The sequence below is a fragment of the Petaurus breviceps genome, unplaced genomic scaffold (assembly GCF_028583685.1).
Source record: "Petaurus breviceps papuanus isolate PSGF00001 unplaced genomic scaffold, PetGlider_PUasm1.0 140, whole genome shotgun sequence".
Lineage (NCBI taxonomy): Eukaryota > Metazoa > Chordata > Mammalia > Diprotodontia > Petauridae > Petaurus > Petaurus breviceps.
The window spans coordinates 590,290-604,412 of NW_027185698.1; positions in this window are offsets into that span (position 1 = coordinate 590,290).

Sequence of the window (14,123 nt, forward strand, 5' to 3'; positions counted from 1 at the left end):
ATCCTCATACTGAGAAAAGTTTCATAAGTTACAATTATCATTTTTCCATGTAGGAATGTAAATAGTTCAACTTTGATAAGTTCCTTATGATTTCTTTTCCCTGTTTACTTTCTCAAATGCTTCTCTTGATTCTTGTATTTGAATGTCATATTTTCTGTTCAACTCTGGTTTTTTTCATCAAGAATGCTCTATTTCATTGAATGACCATATTTTCACCTGAAACATGATACTCAGTTTTGCTGAGTAGGTGATTCTTGGTTTTAATCCTAGTTCCTTTGACCTTCGGAATATCATATTCCAAGCCCTGCAATCCCTTAATGTAGAAGGGAATTTCAGTTAACATCAGTTAATTACACTTATTACTTAAGATTTTTATTTGTCATGAGATCACATCAATGTTAAAAATTACTTTGCTAAGCAGTACAAATTTTAATACATTTTCAGGTTTTCTTACTGTTTACATTTAGTTAATGGGAGGGATTACATTTCTTGTCAGCAATCAGTTTATCATACTCTGGAATCATGTTTTAAATTTATTTCTTTAGAAATCTGAAAACTAACCTTAATAGCCATCACATTTTCTGAGTTTACTTTCTTAAAAAAATTGTTGTTCCCCACTGAGATTTTTCAACAATTTAGATGCTTTAATTTGTTTTTCATTGGTGTCCAATTTGCTTAAGTCAAGATGTTTTGATTTGAAATGGTGAAGAAGATTGTATTCCTTCAGACGGCTATTACTTCCTGGCAAACCAGGCACAATATTTTGTCTCTTGTGTAAGTAAGCTAGTATCTATCCACTTTGGATTAAACACTTATATTCTGATTCGATCTTCTGTTTCTTTTTATTATCCATTTTACAGAGTCACCCCAAAAACTTTAATGTTAGAACCAGAAAATCTCCATAGCGACTGCTCACATACAAAGAATACTGAACTGAGTGTCTGTCCTTGGAGAGGGCACCAGATACTCATGTAACTTGGAGGGTGGCCAGGCAGGGAAGGAAGGGAAGATGCCTTTGAGTTGTTGTCGATCATCTCATGGAGGACGTCCACTGTGCTGTCATATGTCTGCACTCACTTTGTCCCTGTACAACACTAGTAACAACAACAACCAGGACAAAAAGTAAAACATTGAAATTTCTAGAGTTTGATCCTTCCGAAGCCTCAGGATGAGTAGATCAGCCTCGTGTGTCGGGTGCTGTGCTAGGCACTGGAAATTTAAAAAGTCCATGCCTTCAAGGAGCTTACATTCTAAGAGTAAAATATCTATATACAATATATATGAAGTGATTTTTTGGGGGGAGGTTATATTATTTGTGATTATTTTGGGGAAGACTATTACTTGGGGGAGATCATCTGAGAGTTATAAAAAGTATTTCATGGTGATACTTGAGCTGAGTCTTGAGGGGATTCTAAAGGTGGGGCAGCGGGGAGTGTGTTCTATCCCAGGGAAGGTAGTACAAAGGTGGAGAGACATGGAATTCAGCATATAAGAAGCAGGATTGACAAAGCAGGTTCTCAGAACATGGCTAAGTGTGAACTAGACTGAACTGATGAATGCATGCAGGGGAAAGGTTATCAGCTCTCCCAAAGCCAATTAAATTCACCTCTTAGATAGAGAATTTACTTTCAAGTCACTTACAGTTGAAGAAAAACCTCAGACCAATGAAATCAGATTTCGATTTATGAGAATGACAACATTTACAAGTAGGGACAAAAGCGCATCATACTAGATGGTCTTTTAAAAAAAACAATAACAAAAAACCATGATTTCTATTTCATGATTTCAAAACTCCAAAACCAATCTTTGTTTTTAATAGAACAAGATCCTACCAAGCAGCAGAATGACTGTGTATAGGCTGAGGGCAAGAAGGTCAGAGAATTGAGGCTTATTAGCATGTTCTAGAAACCTTCCTATTCCACTTCCTGTTCTCTCCTACTTTCCTCCCTAGTCTTCCATGGAATTTCTGTAAATCCTGGGTAGAAAAATCTTGGGAAGTCTTAGGTCCCCCAAGCATTTCATAATAGTGTACTTGAATAATAAGAAAATGAGTTATTCCTTTCCTTGGTACAAATTAATTAATAGAAGAATATAATTGTTATTTAGCCAGTTGTGTTAAATTGAATTAATATGTTTAAAAGTGCATAGATCAAGAAGGTATTTTCTACCACTTAGAGGAATGCTTTGTGACACCTCACCCCCACTGTTTATACTTTATCATTGTATACCTTCCATACATCTTCCACACCCATATACACACCCACAGCTAAAGGAGAGGAAAATCGTTAGGTATATAGGTTAGGGGCCACCATGGAATGGTGAGCGAGCAACAAAAATTCCCAAGTAGCTGTGGGATGGTCCTAGAGGAGAGTGGAAGCATTAGTGGTGTCTATGAAATGCATATGACATGTTCTACATTGTCTGTACCTTCCTTTATATTTTCCTACACACCTGGAAATGTTTTCCTTTTCAATATCCTGTCAAAATCCTTAGCTTCCTTCAAGGTGTTCTCTAGAAGCCTTTTCTGATTTCCTTAATTGTAAATGCTCTATCCCTCCCTGAATAGTGCTACACTTACCTAGTAAATGCTACATTTTGGACCACCAGCCCCCAAGTAGAATGAAAACTTTGCAAGCAAAAACTGGTTTTGCCTTTGTATCCTTAGAACCTAGCCCAGGGCTTTGCACCTAATGTTTAATAAATGCTTGTTGAATTGAATTTTGACAGCCATCAGGGAAAGTCTTAAATGGATGAAAAGGATCATAAGATAATGACATTTCATATGCTAAAACCTCATGGGTTATATATAATATTGAAATGGAGCTAAACTTAGGACAATGAGAAGTTAAATTCTTATCACTTGTCCTCTTGCAACATCTAACAAGGATGACAACTCCATATTTACATTACAAGGACCTTGAGATTCTTTTTGCCTATCCAGTATTTAGTTTTGTTTGTAGATCCAAGGCCTGTCTATTTTTTCTTTGAAATAACTCCTCTGTGTTCCTTCCCCATTCCCCTTGCCACAGCTCCTATCTGGGCATGCCCTCATTCTGATAGCCCTTTAACTGACTTCCCATAGACCTCACATTCTGCCCTTAATCCATCCCTACACATACTTTCACCAGCATGATAATTAACCTTATGTTTTTACGGTATTTCAGATGCCCCCACAGCATAGCGTAGTTGCAAGAGCACGGAATTTAGAGATAGAAGAGCTCAGTTTGAATCCTGGCTTTACTACAGTGTTATACTTAACAACACTATGACCTCCAGCAAACCAGAACATCTCATCAACCAGAGTCTCATCATCTTCATCCTCAAAATGACACAAGAAGCAGCGTGACATCAGAAAGCCCGACTTTCCCACATCTGACAATACTGGCTGTGTGTGTAACCTCTCTGCTCCACACATCTCTCTTAAGAGCAAAAGTTGCAGAATAGTTGCTGATTTCTTTTGATAAGAGTGTCCTTGTTTGGCATTCCCAACACCAAATGCAATGCCAGATCTGGATAAAAAACTAAAACCTTGTATTACCTACTTCATAAGGTTATTGGGGGGAAAGCACTTTGTAAACCTTAGGGTATAAATAAAATTATATAAATAATATAACATAACATACATATAACTATATATAAATATGAACTATTATTGTATCAACCCTATGAACCTAGGGTAAGTATAATTATCCTTATTTTAGAGGCAATGAAGCAGGTTCAGGGAGTTGTCCATTATACAACTAGTAAATACCATTTAGTTTAGAACCTGGGTGTTCCTCATCAATCTAGCTGTGCTGTTTCCATTGCCATACTACTGTTAGCATTTAGGGTACTAAACAATAACTCAGTAATTTTCTATTTTCTATTCTGCCTAATACACCAAGATCACCTTCCTTTCTACCACAGTATATGCAGAGTGGAGCTTATGTCATCCTAGGTCATCTCATTCTCTATTTCCTTTGCCTTTCACCAGCATCCAATCTATTTCCCAGCCAGTGGGCCTAGGCCCCTGTAGTGAGTGCTGCCCTTTCCATCTTAGATCTATTAAGTCAGTGGTGGGAGAAATGGCAAATATTTTCCAGCTGAAGTCCTATTACTCAGCCACAGGAAATTATAGGCTGGGCATTGTGCCCACCACTATGCAGCTCTTGTCCACCTAGGTAAATGAATGCTCCCAATACTAGTCATCTTGAAATTTCCTATTTCCTTTACCTCTTAGCTCTTCCTCCCCTACCCCAGAAACACATCCATTAGTTAACAAGTCAGGTCAATTTTACTTCCATAATGTCTTTTCCATCTTTTCCTTTCTCTTCACTCTTGATGCTACCCTAATTCTGTCCCTTCTTACCTCTTACCTAGACTTATAGTAATAGCTGGCATCCATATAGCTCTGTATGGTTTGCAAATAGCTTTTTCATTTCGAAAAATCTCTGCTCAGAGGCTCACTCTCCTGACTAATAAGTCCCTATTCTGCACCCCACCATTTCATTTAAAATTTTACCTTTGGGGTTTTTTTTTGGCCAATTACATGTAAAAAAAATTTTTTTTAACATTCTTTTTTGAAATTTTGAGTTGCAAATTCTTTCTGCCTCCCTCTGCCCTCCTTGAAAAAGCAATTTGGTATTAATAATACATGTAAAGTCACTCAAAACATATTTCCACATTAGCCGTGTGACTTTGGGCAAGTCACTTAACTCCAACTGCCCTCCAAAAAGAAACATCAGATAGTCACTTTTAGTTTTGTCATTTGTAAAATGTGAGTGATATCTGTATTCTTAATTTCTCTGGGAAATTTCACAGCTCATGTGAGATAATGTATATACTGTTCAGTTGTTTCAGTCATGTCCAACTCTTTCTGACTCCTTTTGGGGTTTTCTTGGCAAAGATACTAGAATTGTTTGCCATTTCCTTTTCTAACTCATTTTACAAATGAGGAACCTGAGATAAATAGGGTTAAGTGACTTGCCCAGAGTCACACAGATAGTAAGTGCTGAGGTAAGATTTGAACTCAGGTCTTCCTGACTCCAGGCCCAGTGTTCAATCCATTGTGCCAATCAGCTGCCCAATGTACACATATTACAAATCCAACTACCTGTCCCATATAAGAAATAATATTTTTTAAAGGCAAAGAAAAGAAGAGAGGGGGCGGCTAGGTGGCACAGTGAATAAAAGCACTGATCCTGGAGTCAGAAGGACCTGAGTTCAGATCCAGCTTCAAACACTTAACACAAAAAAACTAGCCATATGACCTTGGGCAAGTCACTTAACCCCAATTGCCCTCCAAAAAACAAAAAAAAAGAGAGAGAGAGAAAAATGAGCACAATCAATATACTGAAAAAATCCAAAAACAAGTGCAATATGTGTCTCCTGTGGACTTCCCACCCCTGAGAAGAAGTAGGTTGGGAGTGTCTTCTCATGTCTCTTCCTTGAGTCATGCTTGGTCTTTATAATTTTTCCAGCACTTAATTTTTATTTTTTTATGTATAGTCGTTCTTTCCATTTACATTATTGTCATCATTGTCCATATTGTTTTCTTGGCTCTCTTTACATCACTCTCCATCAGTTCATGTAAATCCTTCCATGCTTCTCTGCATTTATCATATTCATCATGGTTTGTCGGACGGTAATATTCCATTACATTCATGTACCACAATTTGTTTTGACATTCATTTCTCAATTGATGAGCATCTACTTTGTTTTCTACTCTTTGCTATGACAAAAAGCATTGTTATAAATATTTTGGTGTATACAGGAACTTCTTATCAATGACTTTCTTGGGGTTTAAGCTCAGTAATGGAGTCTCTGACTCAAAGAGGACGAACATAGTCACATTAGTGACTATATTTTTAGTCACTATATTTGTATTGTTCCAAATTTCTCTCCACACTGTCCTCTTTTTCCATTGTCAAGCTCTTTTTCTTTTCTTTCCCTTGGAGGTAGGTGATTAATAACCCCCTCCCCCTCCAGAAAACTCACACGGCTCATAGCTCTATAGCATTATTGAATTGGCCTTCAGTCAGAATGGCAAAATTGAGTTCAATGAAAGTTGTGATCTTGCTGCAGTCTAAATTCTCTGGGAAACATTAAATTCATGACAAGTCAAGATGATTCCTGTACACATAACTTACCACTCTGTCGTCATATCCATGAAAAATGAAAACAGGATGTGGGCAAGGGAGAAGACTGGGGATAATGAAGTCTAGACTTCTAGGGTCACTCATGACTAATTATGAATGTACCACTCCTGGGAGCTGCTTTTATTGACCTCATAGCATAGATCCGTCATGGCCAAGTCTCTGGCATTTTTTGTCCAAGATCTCTCAGGCAGCTCAGCACATTAAGTGCCTCTAAATTAATACAGGGAAAATACAACCTTGGATACAAAGAAGAAAATGAAAAGTTATAAGACTCTTGCCTTTAGATTTTTTGTTCACACTTTTTTTCATGTGATTTACCCTTTTGAAATTCAATCCCATTTACCTAAGTGCTATTTATATATTGACACTTAGATGCTGATATATAGATGCTATAAATAAATAAATATATATATATATACACATGTATATCAGGATAGATGACTTGTGTGACAAAATTAACTCTGCTTTCAAAGAGCTTACATTTTACTGAAGGAGATGAAATGTGTATATACCTAAGCAAAATACAAAGTCATCTCAGAATAGAAATATCACTAACAACTGGGGAGGGGAGAGAAGGGAATCTTGGAAGGGCTCACCAAGGAAGGGGCACCTGAGCTGATCCTTGAACACAGACAAGGTTAGGAGTACATTTCCAGAATGGAAAACAAATTGTACGAACGGATAGAGATTGGAGATGGCATGTTTAGTTCACAGAACTTTTAGAAGGCCAGTTTCCCTGAAAGGTAGTGTGAGTTTAAAGGGAAATAACATGAAATAAGGATGGAAAAATAGGTTAGAACAAGATGGTTGACGGCTTTAAATTCCAAAATGAGGAGTATGTGATTTTATCCCAGAGGCAAAAGGAAACCAGTAAATTTTTTTTTTGAGGAACAAGTGACATTTTTAGGTCTTTTTTCAGAAAAGAAAAAGATTTTAAGATGGGAAAAAAGGACTTTTTTTTTTATAAAACACCTCTCTCTCCCTTTCTCTCATCCTCCCCTGTGCAGTAGTCTTTATTTTTTTATTTTTAGCTTTTTGGAGGGGGGAATACAGGGCAATTAGGGTTAAGTGACTTGCCCAAGGTCACATGGCTAGTAAGTGTTGTGTCTAAGGCTGTGTGCAGTAGTCTTTAAAATCTGCTGGAAGCTTAGCAATGAATATTTGTTCTTTGGTCCCTTCTGAAATGAGGTCAATTATTTCATCAGGAAGGAGTCACAAAACCTGGAATTGACTGAGTATTGGCTCTACTATTTAATTGTTCAACTTTGGTCAAGTCAGTTAACCTCTCTCAGGCTCTATTTCTTCATCTGCAAAATGAGCATAATAATGCAACTTGTGCAACCTAGCTTACAGAATTATGACGATTTAAATGAGAAGGTCCATAAGGCTACTAAGCCAGCTTTATTGTGCTATAAAAGTTATGGCACTTAGACATACCCCTCTAAACTCATAGTCACCCTCCCCATACCCAGGCTTCTTTAAAATATATAGAAATGACCTTTATTCAAGATACTGAATGTCCTGATTGATGTGACACTGTCTTTAAAGTAAGAAACCCAAAGGAGACCTGTGTTTAGAGATAAAAGTCTCAGTCTTGATTTTATAGGACCAGGTGCCTTAAAGTTATTTTCTAAAAAGAGGGGAAAGAACATTTTAATTTTTTCTCCATGTCTAGGCCAAATTTTTACCTTTATAACTTTTCTCCCCCCTACGTATGTGATATTCTATAGCCATTCTTTGAAGGCATGTGTGTACATGAATGTGTGTGTGTGCATAGGGATAATCTCTTGGCTTCAGATCCCCAGCCAGAAATCTTGACAAATCTCTCTACTGGATGCACAGTCCAGAAAACTGTCTCAGTACACCATCCATCACATGCCTGCACGACTAAGTGAGGGCTCTCCATATGTCAGATCAGAGATCTTGGACTCCCAGTCTGTCTGTGCAGACTTGAGCAAGTTGCTTCTTCTTCTACTCAGCTTCCCATCCAAAAAAGAAAAAAAAGAGAGAGAGAAGGAACTAGATCAATGGTTCTTAGCTTGGGGTTCAAGAACCTCTTGAATATATTTCAGCATCCCTTACCTTGGATGGGAAAAATGCATCTTAATTTCCACTAATATTTAACTAAAAATTGAGTATTTCCTCCAGTTATGAGTGTAGGCTACAAACTATTTTGAGAAGAGGTCCATATGTTTTACCAGACTGTTAACGCAGTCCATGACACAAAATGATTAAGGACCCCTAACAGCAGATAATCTCTAAGTTCTCTTCTAGCATGGCAAAATATAGGTCAGGTTCTGATTAGTGTGAACCATAGATCCCCTGAAGTACTCTTATTTATTCACATTTGCATTATTTGACGTTATAATTATGTAAAATAGGATAATTGGTTCCAGCACAAAGGAAAGGTAGAGTGTGCTTTCAAATCAATCAATCAATTGGCCAATAAACCATTTATTAAATGTCTACTATCTGGCAGGTGCTATGCTAAGTGCTTGGGGAGGCAAAAAGAAGCAAAAGGAACTCCTTGACCTCTAGGAGTTCACAATCCAATGGGGAAGAAAATATGCAAATACAAACAAAAAAGCTATATACAGGATAAATAGGAAATAATTAACAGAGAGAAAGCACTGGAATTAAGACAGGTTAGGGAAGGATTCTGGTAGAAGGTGGGATGTTGTTGGGACTTAAAGGAAGCTAGGGAGGTCAGTAATTGAAGTGGAGGAGCGAGAGTGGTCCAGGTATGGGGGACAGCCAGAGAAAACGTCAGGAGCTGAGAGATGGAGGGTCTTGTTCATGAAATAGCCAGGAAGCCAGTGTCTGTGGACTGAAGATTATGTGTTGGGGATTAAGGTGTAAGAAGACCAGAAAGACAGGAGAAGTCTAGGTTCTAAAAGGCTTTAAATGTCAAATAGAGCATTTTGTATTTGCTCCTGGGGGCCACAGGAACTGGAGTTTATTGAGTAGGTGGTGGTGACATGATTGGACCTGTTTTAGGAAAATCGTTGATTGACAGACCCACTGGCTATTACAAGCAGGAAGTGATGAGGGCCTACACCAGACTGGCAGTAGTATCAGAGGAGAGAAGGGGACATTCAAGAGATGTTACAAGGTGAAAGTAGCAGGTCTTAGGTACAGCTTGGATACAGGATGTGAGATAGTGAGGAATCGAGGATAACTCCTAGGTTGTGAGCCTGAGGTAGCCGGAGGATGTTGTTACCATCTATAGCAATAGGGAAGGTAGGAGGGGTGGGGGGAGGACTTAGGGGGAAAGATAATGGGTAGTTTTGGACACCCTGAGTTTAAAATACCTACTGGACATCCAGTTCAAAGTGTCTGAAAGGCAGTTGGAGAAGTGAGATTAGAAGTGAACAGAGAGACCCAGGGGCAGAAAATAGAAGAGAGAAGGTAATTAAATCCATGGGAGCTGATGAGATCACCATGTGAAGCCGTATAGACAGAGAAGAAAAGAGAAGCCAGGACAGAACCCTGAAGGACACATGGGGATGGAGAGACTGATCTGGAAGAGGACACAGCAAAGAAGACTGAGAATGAGCGGTCCGAAAGGCAGGAGGAGAACCAGAAGGAAGAGAGTGTAAAGGCCATGAGCGTGATCTACAGTGTCAAAGGCTGCAGAGAAGTCAAGGAGAATGATCCCTTTCCGGGGATTCACTATTTGCACTAATGTTGACCTAGCACAGCATGATAGGCTTGGAGTCTGAAACAGGTGTGTTCATATCCTGCCTTGAATACAAGTTGTGTAAACATGAGCAAGTCACAACTTTTCCAACCTATAATTCCAACCTCTTACCTAGTTCATATATTTATTGTGTGGCTTAAATAGGATACGCACGCAAGGCAATCTGCAGATGTTTAAGTGCTATATCAATGTCAGTATTCCAAATTTAATTCTATAATATCATACCAGATGAAGATTTCATTGAAAGGAAAACAAACAGTAGTCTGTAAGAACCTACAATCTATGGTCTCAGAGACCCCACAGCCTGGATATCCCAGCATCACTTAAGAGTCCTAGTGCTTGTGAAAAGTCTTCTCATTCCTTTAAGCACAGCCTCCTTTTAGGAAGTCATCTCTCTATTATGCCCCTCCTGACATCTCTGCTGGTTTGTACTCTGCTGAACCTATGATCTTTGAACCTATGAACAACAATCTTTCTAAGCTATCCAAGATATCCCAACATGTTTCCCTGGGTACTATGGGAGGTAGTGGGGAAACCAGAGAATTAGTATTCTAGTCTAGCACACTTTTGGCAAGGTTAGGAATTTCTCCCTAATGAAGTGTATTTGTTTTTTGCCTACAGTTTACTGGGTGCAACCTGGGGCAAAGTTTTTGCATCACCTTTAGCCAAGCCGGTAAATATTTAATAATCAGCCCTCAAAAAAAAAAAGCACATTACACTTCTAAGTTTAATCTGCATTATTAACATTTTCTCCATAACGTTCTTAAGTTTACCAAAAAATAAATAAATCAAGTGCTGAGTAGCAGCATTTGCCATTTCCAAAGTGAAAATGAAAATTTAACAATCCCACTGGTTCAAGCTGTCTCCAGCACACCCCTACCTTCAACCATCAATTCCCTTGGAATTTCTTCTGAGTACTAAAAGTCACCCAAGAATATTTTTGCAGAGGTTTACATGTTCACTGTTTCAGTTAACTTGCTCTTTGATGGACAGTTCACCCTGAAGATGCATTTTTAGTGTTACCCCCAGAGTGAAATCTTTCTTTAGAATTCCCCACTGCCAAAACCTGCCTGTATCTTTGGAGACAGTGGTATTAAAGTGTCTTAGACAGAAGGTAAAGCAACATTTCACCCCCAATCAAAGATAAAGGGCCTTTCTGCAAAGAACCAGAAGATATTACTATAAAATGTATAAAGTACTTGGGGGTCTGCAACCACACACATATACAAATATGAATACAACTGTTAATCAGTCAATAAACATTTATTATGTGCTTACTATGTGCCAGGCACTGTGCTAAGCACTAGTTAAGCAAAGTCTTTACAGCAATACAGATCCAAATGGATAGAGCAATATTAATTACTCACCAGCAGGCTGAGTTAATGCAAAGCTAAGAGGCACAGTGGATAGTGTGCTGGGTCTGGAGACAAGAAGACTCATTTCCTGAGTTCAAATTTGACCTCAGATACTATCTGAGTGACCCTGAGCAAGTCACTTAACCCTGTTTGCCTCAGTTCCACATCTACAAAATGAGCTGGAGAAGGAAATGGCAAACCACTCCAGTATCTCTGCCAAGAAAACCTCAAATGGGGTCATGAAGAGTCAGGACTGAAAACAACTCAACAGGCCCAGTCAATGTAATTAAAATGACAATAACTTCTCAAATTAATTTACTTATTCAAAGCCATGCCAATCAAACTACCAAATAATTACTTTGTAGAATTAGGAAAAAAATAATACTGAAATTCATCTTGAAGAACAAAAGGTTATGAATCTCAAGGAAATTACTGAAAAAAAAAAAAGTGAGAAGGGGCCTAACAGTACCAGATCTTAGAAGAGTAACGACCAAAATTACTTGGTACTAGTTAAGGAAGAGAAGTTAATTAGTGGAACAGATTGGGCATACAACATACAGACGCCAATGAACCTAGCAACCTACTTTTGAATAACCCAAAGACCTCTGCTACTGGTGTTAAGAACTCAGTATCTGAGAAATACTGTTGACAAAACTGGAAAGCAGATTGGCAGAAACCAAGTATAGACCATCATCTCAAACCAAATATATGCAAACAGGATATGTACAGGATAAATTTGAGATAATCACAGGGAAAGGAACTAGCTTTAAGGAGGAATGGGATTTTATCTAAGACTTAAAGGAACCAAATGGGTATACGAAGTGTGGGACACACCTGAAAAGACTTCAACAACACAAAATAAAGGAAGCAAGGAAAACAGGAAGGCAGAAATGAGAAGGGAGAACATTCTAGGCATTGGAGAGAGCCAATAAAAATGCCAGGAGTCAAAAGATGCAGCATTTTGTCCAAGAAACAGCAATGCCAGAATCACTGGGCATCAGAATTAAGATTGGAAAGGTAGGAAGGGGACAAATTATAAAGGGTTTGAAAACCCCAAAGGAGCCAGTGGGGTTTATTGAATAGGAGGTTGACATGGATTTAGGAAGATTTCTCTGATAGCTGAGTAGAGGGGACCATCCAGAAGCCTATTACAATTGTCCCATTACAGGGTGCTGAGGGTGAAAATAAGGGTGGTGGCAGTGTTAACAGGAAAGAAAGATACAAGAAATGTTGGGAAGTTGACATTCATAACATCTGGCTATCAGGAAGTCTGAATCTGGATGCTGAAAAATTACACCTTTATTTTCACTAACCTCTAATGGACATTTAGCATTTAGCAACCCCCAAAAGCAGTAGTATTAGCAGTACTTGCGACTATCACTAACAGAAAGATCAGATTTTTCATGTCATATTAGTTATTACATTATTTATGCTCATGCTTTGAATTATTAGTTATTAGAGCCTTTGATTTAACTATATTCTAAATGTTAATGTATTAATAAAACAGATTACTACATCAAAAAAATTTTTAAATTGTTTTGATAGCTGTATTTCAGTATCATTGGCTCTCTTTGTAATCCTATGCATTTACTGTATGCATTTAAAAACTTTATTGTGAGAAGTTCATAAGCCTCACCAGGCTTCCAAAGGGCTCAGAGGATACACACAGGAAGCAAAGAAGCTCTGCTCTAGAAGGTTGCTTTCTACTGCTGGGTTTCCAATCTGTTTTTAGTCCCCATACCCTGATTTGGCTTTCAGTAAACTTTCAATTCAATTCAATGAACTACCAATAAGCAACTACCAAGTGCCAGACACTGTGCTAAGCATATAATTATATATATATAGAATTAGACTAGACAAATCATCCCCATTAGATAGAAATCTCCATGAGCGCAGGGATTGTCTGCCTTTTTTTGTATCCCAGAGATTAGGGAAGTACCTGGCATTTGGTAGGTACTTAATAAAGGTTTACTGAATTGAAAGCTTCAGATTGGAAACCTAGTAGGAAAAAGTAATTTACTAGGTATTATAATTATATAATGTATATAATTATAGAATAATTATTACACTTTTAATTACATTTTATAATTATAAAATAATAGTTGTGTGATATATTGAAGTTATTTCATATATTATATATTAAAATTATAGCATATATTTATACAGTATTTGGGAAGCTAGGTGGTGCAGTGGCTAGAGGGCTGGGCCTGAAGTCAGAAGACTCATCTTGAGTTCAAATTTGAACTCAGACACTAGCTGTTGGTGGCAACTCACTTAACCCTGTTTGTCTCAGTTTCCCCATCGGTTAAATAAACTGGAAAAGGAAAGGGCAAACATTTTCTTTTCCCAAGAAAACCCCAAATGAGGTCACAGAGTTGGACAAGGCTGAAACAACATACAATATTTATAGAAAATTAAGTATAATATATAATACTCTACAATTCCTATACCTTCTATTATAATAAAAAGAAATAAAAATAACGCGATTTAAGGTTTGTAGCGCCCTCTAAAAGATCTCATTTGCTCCTCAGAACACCCCTGCAAGGGAGACGCTATTATTATCTCCAATTTACAGACGAAGTAAACGGAGACACAGCAGTTCAGTGACTTCAGGGAGCAGGGGTGAGGAGAGGTTTCCCCTAGAAAGCGCATTAATCACTCATTCGTAAGAGACGAACCCTTAGGATTCATCACTTCAATAGGCGGAGGCCGTTTTTGACCAATATTGGGGCGGTCCCCTCCCCGGCAAGCTTCGGGGACCCCAGGGCGGGTCCGCCCCCGCCCCGCTGGGCGCACGCCAGAGAACATTACTAGTGGCTGGGAGGGTGAGCTCGTTCTGTGCCGGCCTCACCCCCGGACCCCTGGGAGAGGATGGAGTTATGTCTCCCCTCCCCCTCCGTCTCCCGAGTCCGGGGGTGGAGGTGGGGTTGG